The sequence below is a fragment of the Cyprinodon variegatus genome, unplaced genomic scaffold, assembly GCF_000732505.1.
Source record: "Cyprinodon variegatus isolate N-32 unplaced genomic scaffold, C_variegatus-1.0 Scaffold7, whole genome shotgun sequence".
NCBI lineage: Eukaryota > Metazoa > Chordata > Actinopteri > Cyprinodontiformes > Cyprinodontidae > Cyprinodon > Cyprinodon variegatus.
The window spans coordinates 507,558-513,123 of NW_015150460.1; the positions used below are offsets into that span (position 1 = coordinate 507,558).

The window sequence follows — 5,566 nt, forward strand, 5'->3', positions numbered from 1 at the left end:
CTGACCATGTCCATCCCTATATGACCACAATGTACCCACCTAATAAAGTGGCCGGTGAGTGTATGATTGTCATATATTTTACAATTGTCCAAATTCCTAAATGTGTGTTGTCTAAAAATTTCATTTTATCATGGGATGAAGCTTAAAGTCTTAGCTAATAAACCAAATGACTTATAATTCCGTATCTTATTATATTCAAATTTATCTTGAAACTAAAAGGGTTCATCCGTCACCAAAACAGTAATTGTATTGGTTGTCCAAATGTTAACAGGGGAGGAAAAAATATCAATCTTTAATTTAACTTTCAAATATTTATTTTCATTTTTATTCACTGATGCAACATATTTACGGGACCTAAAATTTCTAAGATGGCAAAAAAAAACACATCCATAACTAAACAAAAAATATTAGTTACATTTAAATTCAAATCTGCAGAGAAAAACGACTTTAAAATGAAAGTAATAGTAAATTTACATTCTCATTTGAATAAACTGCCCCATATTAAATTTGTAGCCTCAGGGGTCCCAACAATCCTGATTTCTTTCCACCAAACTAATCAGTCCCTGCCACGTCTCGTCACAGTTTTCATCAATACATACTTGAGAGTAAATGGAAAAATATGACAACCAACATTGACTGGATTTTTGTTGCCAACAGCTAACTTCTATTTTTGTTTTCTAGTTTAGCAAAGAAACAAATTATGCTACCTATAGCTTAAAATGTTCTCTTTGAACTGGCATATTTTTCTTCTATTTCAAACATAATTCTAAATAATTAAGAAAATGTATTCATTCATCTGTAAAATTAGTTTTTCTTTTCAAAAATAGTGAACCACCCTATCTGTTTACAAATATTTAGACCAGTTTTACATTTCAGTCTAAAAATTCTTTAATTTCCTGTTCTTACACAGATAGGAGTTTGACAACCAAAAATCATCTCTCTACCTTCTCCACACACAAAAGTGCAACTTTGGTGATCCTGCATTTGCGTTTTAAAACTATACATATACTTAGGTTCAACATAAAGTTTGGTCTAATAAATATTTTTGGCAAGATGAGCCCAGAAACATTGACAAATATGCATAAATCAATTGATTGAATAATTGGAAACTTGGCAGAGACCATCATGCAGCAGTAGAGGGTAAGAAAAAAACCCTGAGATGGCAAAAATATGGTTCTTTCTCCTTTAACTTAAATGTGAAAAATACATTACTGTGTAAAATGGTATATATTAAATATTATTGAATATATGAAATGATATTTTAAGTTAATACTTTTTCACAATTTTCTATTTAAACCAATTACTGAAATCTCTTTTAAGTGTTATCATTAGTAGTAATAGTATTTTTTATAAATTGTGTTATTCGTGACAATAGTAGTCGTAGTAGAATTATGATTTTTATAATGAAGGAAGAATAGCACAGCTGCAACTTTAAGACTCCTCTTTCTCCCCCTCCGCCAGTTTCCTCAGTGGTCTTTTCCAGCTCCGCTTATCGCAGCGCAATTCGCACCATGCCATAATTTCCTCACCGGCATGCGTGCGCGTGTGCGCGTGTTTGACCCCGGAAATCAGATGTCATTGTCGGACGCGGCTCATTTTAGATGATTATTGTCTTTCCTTTGCTTTTCTTCCGTTTGGACAATGACAGCAGCGGCGGGGACCAGCCGCACCTCCTCTTCCTCCATCGGATCCGCGGCGCCGCCGCTGCTGCTGCTTCCAGCTCCAGCCTCCTAGGGCTGTCCGCGGCTGTGACTGATCCGCAGCCTCTGCTGATAGTAAAGGTATAAAATGTGAGTATGCACACTGTTGCAGCCGCTGTTGTGCTGACCTACATTGCCCTGTTCTTGCAGGCTCAAGGTGATTTATTATTTTTCTGCGCCTTTGCATCCAGAACTCCAGAGTCTGGCTTTATTGGAGATGGATGATGCTGTAAAAAGCAATGCATTTTCATTTCTACCATTAATGACATTGTTTGACACTGCATGGACAAAATAACACAGAGCCGGCGGCTGTCACACAGTAAGAAGACGGTGGAGAGAGTTAAAGGTGGGCGGGATGCAGACTGAGAGGCTGGCATGATGTAATGCGCTTCAGACAATGGCCAAGGATTCTCCCCAATTATCATTTCAGAGAGCGAGGAGGAGCTGTTGCAGCGGTGATGTGATCACAGCCGCAGTCAGGCCTGCGTGTGTGTGCGTGTGTGTTTGCGTGGCTAATGACAGCATGATGAGGAGGTGTCATGTGAGGAACAGCTGCCCCTCCTTTAAACCACATTATTAGCAGCTATTATGGTGATTCAAAGCGAGAAAGCGCACGGTGGAGTGGAGACTCTGCATCCATCCACCTGTTTCTCACTGGCCGCGTTTGGGTAAATGAATGCAGAAATGAAAGAACACCTGCAGGTGTTGGCATCTTGTTAGAAGGTTAATGACGAGGCTGCACCCTGCAAGAATTATTTTAATATGAGGGTATTTGCACCTTTTACTTTGGTGCCTAATAGAGAGAGGCTTTATGCAAAGGCTTCATTTAACAGCTTTGTCACAAACTAGTGATGCGACCTAATTTGTCTTGTAAGCAAAACGTGTTTATTGTCTTGAGGGGAAAAGTGGCTACCTGTGGCGCCTGTTTTATGGCTTTTTAATGGGGTAGAGTCTAACTAATGCTTAGTCTTCCACTACAAAGCAAGTTGGAAATGTGTATTTTATTACACAAGAAGTTCAAGCTTGACCTTACTTGCTGTTCCTGTTCACCTTGCTCTGTGCATCTAATTCAGTCTCTATTGATTCCAGCTTTGCATGACCTTGCTTAAGGGAGGGATTGTGGCCAGCATTAAAGGTTAAAAATGGTGCGTTCATCTTTTCATGTGCTTGCAGACTCACTTTTAGATGAAGAAACAGTAAACATGAAGATGCTCAGTGCACTCAAAAGTAGAATGGCACTGATTAACCTTATTCCAGCTGATACCAGTTAAAAAAAAAAAAAAAAAAACTTTTAAGTATCTTTGAGACATAAAATACATTTTCATATGTCAAATTATCTGCCTTTAAACTTCATCTTAATAAGTAAGCTAAATATGGAAAATGCTTTCAAGGACAGGCTGTTGGTTGGTGTTTAGAGCAAACATACAGTTTTTAGCTTAATTGGATTCTGTATTTATTCATATATTAGCAGATGTTTGTTTCAAATAAATCATAATGTGAAGAAGTTATTGTCCTGCAACAATCAATAGAAAATAATCAGATTTTTATCCCCGGCTCTATTTAGAAAAATGAATCATAGACATTAGGTCTCTTCTTTCCATTTTCCTGCCTCCTTTATCAGCAGGTGTAAATTCACAGCCATCATCCTCACGTCATTCACACTTACAGCTCAGAGTACGACTGACATGAATATTTTATTTACAACATAATATACAAATTAGGCGCTGACTGGTACAGTGAGACTCTTATATTATGAGTTTTAAAATATTTATCAAACACTTTATTAATAATGTAAAGCAGCAACAATTTCCCCCTAAAATTACATTAATTGATTCATTTATAATCATAAATAAAACATTTATTTTGATTTTAACTCACAGTTTAAGCAAATATGAAAAAGAAAAATTTACTAAATGTAATGAAGAGGATGTTAAATTATTTTAAGGTGTTAGTTCACAACTAGTTCCTGAAATAATTCTGTTTTCTGAGACACTATGATGTTAATTGTTGGATTCTCATTTGAGACAAAAGCAGTTTGAATAATTGTTGCTTTTGTGTTTTAAATAAGAGCTAATAGATGAAGTTATACCTTCTTGTTTTGAGTTGTTATTGGGGACGAGAAGTGCTGGATTTCCTTTTACAGGTCAAGGACTCGCATCTTTATCTTTTCACATCTTTCACCTATGCACATACATTTCTTTCTGCTCCTCTTCGGGCTTCTAAAAAGTTATTTACAGTGAATGAGTCAAATTTTTGAAGTTCACTCTTGCATGGAAATGTGCTCCTCATTATGTGGTGAATGTGGCGTGTTCGGATGGCAGAGAAATATGGTGATAGGAGGAGGGCAAATGGCTTCAGGTCAGATGAAGGAATATATTTTTCTTGTAAATTGAAGTGTATTTCAAGAAAATGTCATTTTTATTTTTTTCCTTTTCCTCCAACTTTTATTTGTGGTGCTGAAACATTTTCTTTTTTTAAACACATCATATAATTTTATATAATAAACACTCTAAATTTAAAAAATATAGAAATATGTATACATGTCTAATGTTAGTGTCAGTTTAACAGTAAAATTTCATCAAAATATAAACTCTGTCTGCTAAAGCAGCCCTGCTTCCATAACTTTAAAATAAATATCTTTGAATAAAATAAAAACTTAAAGGAAAAATTACATCAAATATGTATTTTTTATTTGATGCCTGTCACTTGCAACTTCATATGTGTTAAAGCACCACAATTTCTAACGGTTGACAAATTTAAGCTTAAAAGCACTGAAACATTTTGTGTGTTCAGAGTTCCAGAGGTTGCTGATGTTCAGCTAACACTTAAAGTGAAGCTGATGTTTCTTCCTTTTGGGAAATGTTCAAGAAATTTCCCTCGGGCGCTTTTAGGCTCACACACCCCCTAAAGACATGTATTTATGGGCTGGAGAAGCAAATCTGCTCATATCATCTAGGAAATGGCAAACATTGGATTGATGCCTCCAGTAAAGGCCTTACGGGTGTTTTGGTCACCTTTGGAAGGGGGGGAATAGCAGGTCCTTGGTCATTGGCAAGATCAGTTTCTGTCTCCACATAGGAAACATCTGAATTCTGTTTTCCAGGAGCTTTCATCTGACATTGCATAACAAACACTCTGAAACATAGATAACCTTTTTGATTTATTTATATCAAGTTTTCCCCTTACTTTTATCTTTATAAATAAACATTAGGGAAGTATTAAATAATTATTTTTATTTTCTATATCTTCAGAAGATGTTTCAATGTTTCCGAGATTGCATTAACTAAAATTTGTTTATCCAAGGTGCAAAACCCCATAAAACCCAAAATAATGCTCACAATCTTTCCCCCAGGTACATAAATCTTTTATGATTCTTTGAGATGCCCTTTTTTCTAAGCAAAAGATTGCTCTCTGACCACAAACTGACCTCACATTGAACCTGAAATTGTACAAGTTGAGTTTGATTAACTATCCCTCTCCTTTATCAGATATGATACCTTTCTAGTTTTTGCATTATCTGCAGTTTATCAAAATAAATCTTATATCTTATTTGGAATTGAGTCCAAATCAAACTTAGGTTTAATATTAAAATTATGAAAAAATACTATAGGATTTTTTTTTGTAAAAAAATTAAACATCTTTAAAAATTCAAATCAGAAAAAGTATGGTGCAATTTTTTGCTTTATTAAGTGCAATATTACTTGCTTTAATGACAAGCCAAGTTTATTTAAAAAGCATCATTTAAATGTGAAACTCATTAAGCACCAAATCTTCCTAAAAGGAAAAATAAATATTTAAAAACTGTACACGGAAGTATGTTGATAAAAAAATATATATATATATATATATATATATATATATATATA

General features: G+C 34.8%; 1 protein-coding gene across 4 annotated transcripts in view; it reads left to right on the forward strand.

Annotated features, from left to right (window-relative positions):
* The first annotated feature begins 1,498 nt into the window (after positions 1-1,498).
* ppfia2 (protein tyrosine phosphatase, receptor type, f polypeptide (PTPRF), interacting protein (liprin), alpha 2) overlaps positions 1,499-5,566 on the forward strand; it is a 205,410-nt gene continuing 201,342 nt past the window's right edge. For 2 of the 4 annotated variants that reach the window (XM_015376281.1, XM_015376300.1), the window contains exon 1: positions 1,499-1,790. The gene's annotated coding sequence lies outside the window, so the exon portion shown is untranslated. The remainder of the gene's footprint in view (positions 1,791-5,566) is intronic. The other 2 variants (XM_015376291.1, XM_015376309.1) reach the window with 2 other exon arrangements.